The sequence below is a fragment of the Lithobates pipiens genome, unplaced genomic scaffold (assembly GCF_037356315.1).
Source record: "Lithobates pipiens isolate NorthernLeopardFrog02 unplaced genomic scaffold, aLitPip1_a1.2 Scaffold_3, whole genome shotgun sequence".
In the NCBI taxonomy this organism is placed as follows: domain Eukaryota; kingdom Metazoa; phylum Chordata; class Amphibia; order Anura; family Ranidae; genus Lithobates; species Lithobates pipiens.
This window is the reverse complement of record NW_027507790.1, coordinates 217,699,945-217,713,045: the sequence shown is the minus strand read 5'-3', so window position 1 is coordinate 217,713,045 and position 13,101 is coordinate 217,699,945. Positions and strand designations below refer to the sequence as shown.

Genomic DNA, 13,101 nt, shown 5'->3' with positions numbered 1-13,101 from the left:
TGTGGCACCTGCAAAGCGCCCCAGTGTGAAAGGGGCCTAAGGGCTCATGCAAACGGCTGCCAGTGGCAAAGTGCTGGAAAATTGGCAGTTTTTTTTTTTAACAGAAATCTTTATTGAACAAATCAACAGTACAAAACCCATGCCAACAGGCATATTCCAATTGCATGACAAAATTATTAACAGTCAGTGAGGTTTATCAGATTCAAAGGGATTAACCCCTGATTATACCATACAAAATATAATGCCATTGCCAACTAATATTTCCTTTGTACAGTTTCTATGTCATCTTAGACAGCAGTACTCAGCACACTAAGCCTTGATAGCCAGCACTTATTATAAAAGTTACAATTGAGGGTGGTGCATTGTGGGGGGGAGGGGGGGGTGGGTAAGAGGCAATAGAAGTAAGGATTTAGGAAAAGGAGGGGGGAAGGAATAGTGGGAGAGGGATAATTGGCATGGAAAAACCCAGAGATTGTACCCAGAGCTATAGGAATCTGCTTCTGAACCTTACTAGTCAACCACATGCATCTATCCATTTTGACCAGACTTTGCCAAATTTCCTTAGACACTGCTCTAATACATGATAGAGGGGTAGAACAGAGTTAACTGAGTGTATCCAGGAGCTTAAAAGAGAATGACTTGTGCAACAAAACACTCACACCCCTTGCAAAGTTAGCTAGGAGGAGTAGTAATGGTGTGCAACCCATGGCTTTCTGAGTGCAAGAGTTCTACTACTCACCAGGTGAGTCTCTTGAAACACACATATATGTGGATTATACGTTTTGAGAAATTGGAACACAAGGGAACGCTTTATCGGAGAGTTCAGCCCCCTCGTGTTTCAAGACCAAATGTTAAAGGAAGACATGAGTTCTGTCCAGTAAGCGGGTATTAGGATCAAGGGTAATAGTTACCCCCAGCCAGAACGGCTGAACCTGTAGAAAGCAGGAAGAGATATGTGGCATTAATAGAAAGCCAAGCATGGTGATAGAGAAGTATAATGTCATGCAATAAGAAACAGTCATGAAACAGGTAAGCACACTGGCCCATATAGGGCAACATTTCCCCTGCTACACCACACCCATCCCCCCAAAATGTTCCCACCCCAAAACCATATCAGCACGTTGGTTTCAAAGGGACAGTCTCTGGGGGTGTAGAGTCAGCAAACTCATTCCCTGCAATAGAGGTATAAGCCATGATGGAAGGGAGCTGGAACAGTGTGTAGTTTGGGTAGAAGGGGACAAGTCTCCTGGGTTCGATCACCAGCAGGTAGGAAATATACTCCAGGACTTTAGAAAGAGTCACGTTGCTGAAAACACCTGATCTGGTCAGGGGCAATTACTTAGGTTACAGTTTTCTCAACTGATGAGGCACAATAGGTGCCTGGGTGATGTCACGGGACCCACTGAGGCATCATAGTTACATAGTTAGTGAGGTTGAAAAAAGACACAAGTCCATCCAGTTCAACCATAAAAAATAAATAAATAAATAAAAAAATATCATACAATCCAATATACCCAATTCCGTACCCACAGTTTATCCAGAGGAAGGCAAAAAAAAAAAACCAGCAGAGCATGCTCCAATTTGCTACAGCAGGGGAAAAAATTCCTTCCTGATCCCCCAAGAGACAATTGGATTTTCCCTGGATCAACTTTACCTATAAATGTTAGTACCCAGTTATATTATGTACATTTAGCAAAGCATCCATGCCTTTCTTAAAACAATCGACTGCGCTAGCCAGAACCACCTCTGGAGGGAGTCTATTCCACATTTTCACAGCTCTTAGCCCTTGTACACACGGGTCAGACATTCCGACAACAAAATCCGTCGGATTTTTTTCCGACAGATTTTGTCCGAAACTGGTGTTGCATACACACAGTCAGGCAAAGTTGTCGGAAAATCCGATCATTCGGAACGTGATGACATTCATTCGTTACGACGGGACTATGTTCAGGCTAGTAGCCAATAGCTTTGGTCTCCTAATTTGATCTGAGCATGCGTGGCACTTTGTCCGATCGGAATTCTCTACAAACGATCAGAAAAAGTCCAATCGGATTATGTTGTCGGAAAATTTTATATCCAGCTCTCAAACTTTGTTGGTCGGACATTCCGACGGAAAATGTCCGATGGAGCCCACACACGGTTGGATTATCCGACAACATGGTCCGATCGGACATGTTCCGTTGGAATTTCCGACTGTGTATACAAGGGCTAACTGTGCAGAAACCTTTCTGTATTTGGAGATTAAATCTCTTTTCCTCTAGATGTAAAACATGCCCCCGTATCCTCTGTGTTGCCCGTAAAGTGAATAACTCAACACCAAGTTCACTTTATGGACCCCTTATATATTTGAACATGTTGATCATATCCCACTTATTCTCTTCTCAAGAGTGAATAAATTCAGTTCCTCTAATCTTTCCTCATTAGCTGAGCTCCTCCATGCCCCTTATCAGTTTGATTGCCCTTCTCTGCACTTTTTCCAGTTCCCCGATATCCTTTTTGAGAACTGGTGCCCAAAACTGAACTGCATATTCCAGATGAAGTCTTACTAATGATTTGTATATGGACAAAATGACATCTCTCTCTCTGGAGTCTATAACTCTCTTAATACAAGAAAGGACTTTGCTCGCCTTGGAAACCGCAGCTTGGCATTATATGCTATTATTGAGCTTATGATCTACCAAAACCCCCAGATCCTTCTCCACTACAGATTCCCCCAGTTGTACGCCCCCTAGCATGTATGATGCATGCATATTCTTAGCCCCCAAGTGCATTACTTTATAGTGATCAACATTAAACCTCATCTGCCACAGTCGCCCAATTAGACAGTACATTGAGGCAGAGGCGGCTCTAGGCTTTGTGAGGCCTTAGGCAAATCGTAGACATGAGGCCCCACTCATGCCCATAATGGGAAAAATAATTCAAACATTTTCCTGGCCCCCACCCCTAGCATTTTCGCTTTCCATCCCAACATCCCAAAAAAACAAATGCACATAGACTTATCTAAAAAAAACTTTAATAATGTAAACATAACGATCTAGTTCACACTCACTGATTACTCCAGGTTCACTGATTGGTTGCTAGAGGTCACTGCATATCCTTTCTTCTTACTGATTGGTTGCTAGAAGGTATTGCACGTTATTACAGCTCACTGATGGATTGCTAGAGGTTACTACACCTTTACTACCGCTCACTGATGGGTTGCTAGAGGTTACTGCACATCATTACAGCCTACTCATTGGTTGGTAGAGGTTACTGCATGTCATTACCGCTTAATCATTGGTTGCTAGATGTTACTGCACATTATTGGCACCTACTGGTGGATTGCTAGAGGTTACTGCACATTATTACTGCTCACTGATTGGTTGCTATGGGTTACTGCTTATTATTATCACTCACTGTTTGCTCACTGGGTGGCAGGGCCGTATTATGGTGTGTGATGCAACTGTTGGAGTACATTTGGTTGGATGACAGGATGTAGTTTGGGGTGATGATGGCAGTATTGGGGAGAGGCTGAGATCATATCTCCCCTATCATGATAGGGGTAGAATGATAGGATGCCAGAGGTGGGGTACAGGAGGAATGAAGATGATAATGACAGGAGGTAGGGTGGTAGTATGCCAGAGGTGGGGTACAGAGATGATGAGGATGTTGATGACATGAGGCGGTGGTAGGATGTCAACAGTGGGGTACAGGGGGGATGATGATGAGGTGGGGTGGTAGGCAGCTGACAGTGGGGTACAGGGGATGAAGATGATGATGATAACAGGGGTAGGGTGATGGATGCTAGGGGTGGGTTACATGGGGATGATGATGACAGGAGGCAGGGTGGTAGGATGTCAGGGCTGGGGTATGGGGGGATGATGATGGCAGGGGGTGGGGTGGAAGGAAGCTGACAGTGGGGTACCAGGAGGGATTAAGATGAGAATGATGACATGTGATGGGTTGGTGGGATGCCAGAGGTGGGATACAGAGGGATGATGGGGATGTTGATGAGTGGGATGTCGGCAGTGGGGTACGGAGGGGTGATGATGATGTGGGGTGGTAGGCAGCTGACAGTGGGGTACAGGGGGGTGATGATGATGATGTGGGGTGGTAGGCAGTTGACAGTGGGGTACAGGGGGGAGAAGAAGATGAGGTGGGGTGGTAGGCAGCTGACAGTGTGGTACGGGGGGATGATGATGTGGGGTGGTAGGCAGCTAACAGTGGGGTACAGGGAGGGATGATGATGACGTGGGGTGGTACGCAGCTTACAGTGGGGTACAGGGGGGATGATGATGATGACGTGGGGTGGGAGGAAGCTTACAGTGGGGTACAGGGGGGAGATGATGACGTGGGTTGGTAGGCAGCTGACAGTGGTGTTCAGAGGGGAGTGGTGATGATGACGTGGGGTGGTAGGCAGCTGATAATGGGGTACAGGGAGGGGATGATGATGACGTGGGGTGGTAGGCAGCTGACAGTGGGGTACAGGGGGGAGATGATGATGATGATGATGTGGGGTGGTAGGCAGCTGACAATGTTGTTCAGGGGGGAGTGGTGATGATGACGTGGGGTGGTAGGCAGCTGACAATGGGGTACAGGGGGGATGATGATGACGTGGAGTGGTAGGCAGCTTACAGTGGGGTACAGGGAGGGAGGATGATGACGTGGGGTGGTACGCAGCTTACAGTGGGGTACAGGGGGGATGATGATGACGTGGGGTGGGAGGAAGCTTACAGTGGGGTACAGGGAGGAGATGATGATGATGTGAGTTGGTAGGCAGCTGACAGTGGTGTTCAGGGGGGAGGGGTGATGATGACGTGGGGTGGTAGGCAGCTGACAATGGGGTACAGGGAGGGGATGATGATGACGTGGGGTGGTAGGCAGCTGACAGTGGGGTACAGGGGGAGATTATGATGATGTGGGGTGGTAGGCAGCTGACAATGTTGTTCAGGGGGGGAGTGGTGATGATGACGTGGGGTGGTAGGCAGCTGACAATGGGGTACAGGGGGGATGATGATGATGTGGAGTGGTAGGCAGCTTACAGTGGGGTACAGGGAGGGATGATGATGATTACGTGGGGTGGTAGGCAGCTGACAGTGGGGTACCAGGAGGCATTATGATGAGAATGATGACAGGTGATGGGGTGGTGCCATGCCAGAGGTGGAATACAGAGGGATGGTGGTGATGTTAATGAGTGGGATGTCGGCAGTGGGGTACAGGGGGGGTGATGATGATGTGGGATGGTAGGCAGCTGACAGTGGGGTAAAGGGGGGTGATGATGATGATGTGGGGTGGTAGGCAGCTGACAGTGGTGTTCAGGGGGGAGGGGTGATGATGACATGGGGTGGTAGGCAGCTGACAGTGGGGTACAGGGGGGATGATGATGATGTGGGGTGGTAGGCAGCTTACAGTGGGGTACAGGGGGGGATGATGATGATTTTGTGGGGTGGTAGGCAGCTGACAGTGGGGTACCAGGAGGGATTAAGATGAGAATGATGACAGGTGATGGGGTATGGGCATGCCAGAGGTGGAATACAGAGGGATGATGGGGATGTTGATGAGTGGTATGTCGGCAGTGGGGTACAGGGGGGGTGATGATGTGGGGTTGTGGGCAACTGACAGTGGGGTACAGGGGGGAGATGATGATGTGGGGTGGTAGGCAGCTGACAGTGGGGTTCAGGGGGAAGGGGTGATGATGACGTGGGGTGGTAGACAGCTAACAGTAAGGGTGCAGGGGGGATGATGATGATGTGGGGTGGTAGGCAGCTGACAGTGGGGTACAGGGGGGGATGATGATGACGTGGAGTGGTAGGCAGCTTACAGTGGGGTACAGGGGGTATGATGATGATTACATGGGGTGGTAGGCAGCTGACAGTGGGGTACCAGGAGGGATTAAGACAAGAATGTGACAGGTGATGGGGTGGTGGCATGCCAGAGGTGGAATACAGAGGGATGATGGGGATGTTGATGAGTGGGATGTCGGCAGTGGGGTACAGGGGGGATGATGATGATGTGGGGTGGTAGGCAGCTGACAGTGGGGTACAGGGGGGTGATGATGTGGGGTGGTAGGCAGCTGACAGTGGGGTACAGGGGGATATGATGATGTGGGGTGGTAGGCAGCTGACATTGGGCACAGGGGGGAGATGATGATGTGGGGTGATAGGCAGCTGACAGTGGGGTTCAGGGGGGATGATGCTGATGTGGGGTGGTAGGCAGCTGACAGTGGGGTACAGGGAGGGGATGATGATGATGTGGGGTGGTAGGCAGCTGACAGTGGGGTTCAGGGGAGAGGGGTGATGATGATGTGGGATGGTAGGCAGCTGACAGTGGGGTACAGGGGGAGATGATGATGTGGGGTGGTAGGCAGCTGACAGTGGGGTACAGGGGGGGATGATGATGATGACGTGGGGTGGTAGGCAGGCGACAGTGGGGTACAGGGAGGGGATGGTGATGATGTGGGGTGGTAGGCAGCTGACAGTGGGGTACAGGGGGATGATGATGACATGGGGTGTAGGCAGCTGACAGTGGGGTATAGGGAGGGGATGATGATGATGTGGGGTGGTAGGCCGCTGACAGTGGGGTACAGGGGGGATGAAGATAAGGATAACAGGGGCAGGGTGGTGGATGCTAGAGGTGGGGTACATGGCGATGATAATGACAGGAGGCAGGGTGGTAGGATGTCAGAGGGGGGGTAGGAGATGTTGATGACAGGGGGTGAGGTGGTAGTCAGTTGGCAGTGGGGTACAGCAGAGATGATGGTAGGGTGATGGGATTAGAACAGGGGGATTAGAATAAGGATGGAGATGAAGACAGGGTAAATTGGTAGGAAGCTGACAGTGGGAAGTATTACAGGAGGTAGGATGCCAGGAACCGTGGGATGAGGAGGATAATGATAATAGCATGTGGTCAGTAGGTGGCATCATATGCCGGACTGCATGCATATCATCACTCAGAGCAGTGTGTGTGAGGTCCCAGGGGCGGAAGGCAGCGATAATTCTCCGGGGGGGGCCCTCAGTCAGGAGGTGATGTCACGGGTAGGGATGTGTCAGTGTCGGGCATGGGAAGGACTGTACCTTTGAGGTTGTTAGTTGCAGACTGGCTCCTGGATGATCGCCGGGCTCTGACAACAGGTCCTCCTCCATTTCAGATCGTCCACCCTGCAGAGGAGATCGCGGAGCCGGGGGAGCTGCTCAGCTACTGCAAGTATTATCCAAGCTCTGCACATAGCCGGAGGCAGAGATCCGCGGTGCACGGCAGGAGGGAGGAGCCGGGGGTGAGGAGTACATGGCTCCACCCACTGATCTTCTGACCTTGGGAAGTGGTCAGTGACAGTCCGCCCCTGGGTGGGAAAAACGAGTCGCGGCCCCGGAAGCAAGTCAGGGACACTGACCGGGGGACATTCCCTGCAACTCCCACTCACATATTGGGCGGCCGCGGGGCCCCTGAGAGTGCGAGGCCTTAGGCAGCCGCCTTAGTTGCCTAATTAGAGAGCCGCCTCTGCATTGAGGTTGGTTTGCAAACTGGAGACATCCTGTAAGGACGTTATTCCACTGCATAGCTTGGTGTCATCTGCAAAGACAGAAATGTTACATTTGAACCCAGACCCAATATAATTTATAAAGATTATTAAAAAGTAAGCTTCCCAACACTGAACCTTGGGGTACACCACTGATAACCTTATACCATTTCGAGTAAGAATCATTAACCACTACTCTCTGAATTCTGTCTTTTAGACAGTTTTCTATCCATTTACAACGGATATTTCCAAGCCTGTAGACACCCTCAGGCAAATCATTACAGGCCCATGGGCACATACCAGCAAGTAGTCTAAATCAGTACACCTTACTAGTTAGAATTGCTTTGAACCAATAGGTAGGTGTTAGGGATCGAAGAATGTCAAGTCAATTGAATAAATGAGTTTTAAGCAGCCCCTCTCGGATAGAAAGAAGTATAGATTACTAAAGTCTCCGGACTATGTCAGGGGTTTGCTCTTCGGATGCCATTAACTGAACAAATAAGGCACAACAGGTGAAAAGAAGGTATTCAGGTCATCTGCAAGGCCCGCCCACCCACCAGCAAGGCAAGCAGGGCTGAATGACCTGGGGCCCCCTGTTAGCTAAGAGCCACTTTGGATGATGGCCCAAACTAAACAACTCACAGTTCCGTGGGGTCAGCGGTTAGGTAGCAGGGACTCTAGCCAAGCCGAGGCTTCTCGGCGATGTGAAGAAGCGGGTTGTCTTCCCATCCTGGACTCACAGACGGGCTTCGAACAGGACACTGTAGCGGATGTTGTGGGCCCTCAATGCAGCCTCAACCTGGTCAAATTACTTTTGGAGCTTCTGTGTTTCCACGAATTAATCCGGAAAGATCAACAGCTTGTTGTTTTGGAAGAGCAGATCCCTGAGGACTCGGGAGGCACAAAGTATTTTAATCCCTGTCTCTGTCTCTTGAGCATCCGGAGGATGAAGGTTCTGGTTTTGGTTCTGCATAAAACATTTAAGTGTCATCTCATGAGATGATTTATGAGGGCGCGTTTAGGGGCAGAATTAGTGGCAGTGCAGGGAAGGGGTTGGGTGGGAGAACTGGTGGTGAGTAACCCTTGAGGCCTGTCTAGTAGTTCAGGACTTGAAATTTTGAGCCATGATAATATTATTTAATAATTTTTACAATATTATTTTACAATTGTTTTGGGAGCCCAGTTGGGGAGCTTTGATGAAATACCAGGGGTCTAAATTGACAAATCTTCATCCCACAGGGTGATTTGGGTGTACCCAAGGAGATCCGGCACACCCTGTGTGCACACCTATAATAGTCCATTAATGCTCCCTGGAGCTCCGTAGCTGAAGGTCCATACATCGCTTTGGACCTGAGATATGGAGTAAGAGTCTGCAGGAGCCAGATCATTGCACCCTTAATCTCCTTATCAAATTTGCGATCTTTTGCAGGCTCAAATGCAAACAAAAAAAAAATCTAATTTTTTCTTTTTGCTAAATAGGTGGAATTGTTTTTTTTTTTTTTTTTTTTTTTTTTTTTTTTTTTATATAAAAGGTGGCATTCTCCTTTAAACTTCAATTTTAAACCTTTAACCTCTAAACGTATGAACTGTTTATTGCACAAAAGTCCTGGATCCAAATGAAAAATCTAGAACACATTTTTTAAAGCGAACCTACCCTATGCCCCCTTGTGCTTTTTTTTTCTACATCTTGTTACATAACAGATACAAAAAAAAAACGTCACCGCCAGAAACTGCACATCTAATAGGATCTGAGGAGATAATGCATCTGTGGAACTTAAAGCCACCTTACTTTCCACCTGAAATAGCAAGCATTACATCTTCTAAATCCCTCCGGTTGCTATAGCAACCCAACCACACTGCCAGCGCCTCCACCTCCCACTAACACGGCCTCAAGGGGATGAGGGTCTGCGGTCAGCCACCCTCCCTCCTTTGCTAACAGCTCCAGTCCCATTCACTGAGCGCCTCCCCCTTTTTTTTTCCAGAATGGATGGCTTTGCAAATGGGAAAACAGCTGCTCTCATACAAAAATGTAAGAGCTCCAGCATCAGCAGCAGCAAAAACAACGGCACATGAAGGCTATGCAGAGCCTGGACGGCTGTGATCAGAGAAAGCAAAGCCCGTTCTAGACCAGAAGCGACACACCGGACTACAAAACAAGCCCAGCATCAGGTAAGGAACATCACGTTTATATTATTCCAGTACTACATAACCCATCCCTTCGATGCTGCCTGCAGATTCCGCTTTAAAATAATCACTGGGTTATTTTGCTGTCTTCTAAAAGTACGTTAAGGTTCGCTGCTCGTCTTCTCTGAACGGTCAGATTTGTTTATATTCCACGTATAAACACGGACCGCGAATACGGCAGAAGCCATAAATCACTGATGATTGGTTGCCTTGGGTTACGGCATTTTGCACATTATTCCTTGCCTCATTGAATAACGTGTTTGGCTTGGTAATTGTAATTATTCCGGCAAAGCGCATTCCACAAAGTGAGCTGTACCTTAATCAAGCGGCCGTTAGCCCTTTATTATTTGGACTCCTCTAAAGTGATCAATGAAGCATGGTGATTGGCTGATTTGGGTGTGATTTGTATCTTGTACACGCTTTAAAAAAAAACAAAAAAAAAAACGGAGATTTTAAGCAAATTAGGTTTGGTGTCACGTTGACTGGAACTGTCAGGAGACGCTGTAAAGGCTCATTGATTAATCAATACCAGGCTGCTGGTCGTCGATTGCAAAGTGAGTGATGAATGGGACTAGTTAGCGATCTTTCAAATGTTCGATACTCTAGAAAGGGGGCTACAGGGACTATGTTCTGTGTACACGGACTAATCCCCAGACAGGATCTGACAGCCCACCATATGCATGGAGAAATGATCTCACTGTACAAGTGTTTATGTTGCTGTTATATAAGAATCTCCTATGTATGGAGCACAGGACGTTGTATTGGCTTTTTCGGGGGGGGGGGGGGGGGGGGGGGGGCACATCGGACACAGACAAGGGGTTTTCTGTGCTAAGATCTCAGCGCTGTGACATCTACAAGTAGCGGTTATCATTCGTTTATGCAACCCATAAGGTGAGTACACTCCTTGAGGGTTTAATTCCTATTAGGGTAAGGATAAAAGCTAAATTCCATATTTTTAAAGGTACGTTATCTATATAGTGCCAACAATTTCCATAGAGCTTTACATACTGTGCATTCATGTCAGTCCTTGTCCTCAAGGAGCTTACAATCTAAAGACATCCATAGACTGTTCAAATCTCAGCCAGTGCAACAGGAACTGGCTGAGCTTCGAACCATGTATCATGTCAATCAACTTGGGTACAGCTGGCCTGTCGGGTTTTTCATGCAATTATTGCTAGTGGCTATAGCAATAATCACTGTGTGTTCCCCCGGCCGGGATTGGTTTTCTGTACTAATATCTCAGCGCTGCAAAATCTACAGGTAGGGGTTACCTTTAGTTTATGCAACCCATAAGATAAGTACACTCCTTGAGGGTTTAATTCCTATTAGGGTAAGGGTAAAAGCTAAACTCCATATTGTTAGTGCCATCAATTTACACAGCGCTTTACACACTGTGCATTTATGTCAGTCCCTGTCCACAAGGAGCTTCCAATCTAAAGCTGGTCATAGACTGTTCAAATCTCGGCCGGTTCAGCAGGGGCCCAGATTCGAACCATGTATTGGCAGGCTGATTGTACTAAATTAATCAATCGATAAACTTTGGTACAGCTGGCCTGTTGGGTTTTTCATGCGATTATTGCTGGTGGCTATAGTTATTAGCAATAATCACTGTGTTTTCCCCCGGCCGGGATGGTTTTCTGTGCTAAGATTTCAGCACTGCAAGATCTACAGGTAGGGGTTACTTTTAGTTCATTCAACCCATAAGGTAAGTACACTCCATATTATTATTATAGGCATTTATATAGCGCTATCAATTTACACAGTGCTTTACATACTGTGCATTCATGTCAGTCCCTGTCCTCAAGGAGCTTACAATCTAAAGCCAGCCATAGACTGTTCAAATCTCAGCCAGTTCAACAGGGACCGAGATTCGAACCATGTATTGGCAGGTTGATTGTACCCAAGTTAATCAATCGATCAACTTGGGTAAAATTGGCCTGTCCATTTTTTCATGCAACTATTGCCAGCAGATATAGCCACTAGCAATAATTACTGTGCGTTCTCCTGGCTGGGACAATTCCCTCTGCCCTCCCTCGCCAGGAGAACCCAATGGCTCCTTGGGAGGGATTCCCCCATCAACAACTGTGTTGATGGGGGAATCGATCTATTTTCTTTCATTGCAGGAAAGAAGATCACTTCATCTATGTAGCTCACATCTGCACATACATATTCTAGGGCCAATTGGAAAGAAGTCAGTTAACCAACCACACGGTCGGACAAAGTTGTCGGAAAATCCGATCGTTCAGAACGTGATGACGTTATTTCATTACGACGGGACTACGTTCAGGCTAGTAGCCAATAGCTTTGGTCTAGGAATTTGATATGAGCATGCGTGGCACTTTGTCCGATCGGAATTCTCTATAAACGATCGGACAAAGTCTGATCGGATCATGTTGTCGGCAAATTTTATAGCCCAGCTCTAAAACTTTGTTGGTCGGATATTCTGATGGAAACAGTCCGATGGAGCCCACACACGGTTGAATTATCCGATAACACGGTCCGATCGGACATTTTCCATCGTAATGTCCAACCCTGTGTACAAGGGCTTACAGTTTTGGCCAACTCAGAAAAATCTGCCGAAATATCAACAGTTTATGGCCAGATATAGTCATAAAGGTGTAATATCATTGCTGGCCTGGATGACCAGCAATGAAGGCAAAAATCTATTCACAAATGTGGGGAAGTTAAGGGGCTTGTGACTAGCAGACAGTATGATCCCAAAGACTCTCCTCTACTCTGATAGTAAATTTTTTTTAAGCCGGCCATAGATAAATCAAAATACTGAACCAGCCGAATTTCAATTCATGTATGTGCAGGCTGGTTGTACACAAACAGATCTATCAATCGACTTGTGTACAACCAGCCTGTTGGAATATCTTTTCTTGATCAGCACTTCTAGCTGTAGCCAGCAGTGCTGATCAGTGTATTCTGATGGCGGGGAAGTCTCCCTGCTGTCAAAATACAATAGCTCAGTCAGTGGGAGGATTCCTCCCATCCACATAGAGTGTATAGAAGGGGGAATCCGGTCATTTTCTTTCATTCAAAAAAAATTACTTCTGTATGGCCTGCCTTACAATAGTGACTTCAAAGGATCAGGGTTTATGAAACAGTATTGGATCTGTTATCTTTACTTGCTCACCATTTTTTTTTATGTTTAAAGTGATTGTAAACTTTTAATAATTTTTTTTCATTAAAATAATAAACATGCACCACAATAAAAAATTACCTGCTCTATGTAATGTTTTTGCACAGAGTGACTCGGCTCCTCCCTCCTGTCGGGTGCCCCCACAGCAAGAAGCTTGCTATTGGGGCACCCCAGCTGAGCCGCTACTCTGTGTGTGTCCATTCACACACAGAACCACGGTTCGCCCCCCCCCCCCCCCCCCGTCTCCTGATTGTTTCACTGGCTGTGATTGACAGCT

General features: G+C 47.4%; 1 protein-coding gene across 2 annotated transcripts in view; it reads left to right on the top strand.

The window, feature by feature from the left end:
* Nucleotides 1–9,301: 9,301 nt before the first annotated feature.
* Nucleotides 9,302–13,101, top strand: part of NIM1K (NIM1 serine/threonine protein kinase) — a 97,647-nt gene continuing 93,847 nt past the window's right edge. For both annotated transcript variants that reach the window (XM_077462788.1, XM_077462789.1), the window contains exon 1: nt 9,302–9,664. The gene's annotated coding sequence lies outside the window, so the exon portion shown is untranslated. The remainder of the gene's footprint in view (nt 9,665–13,101) is intronic.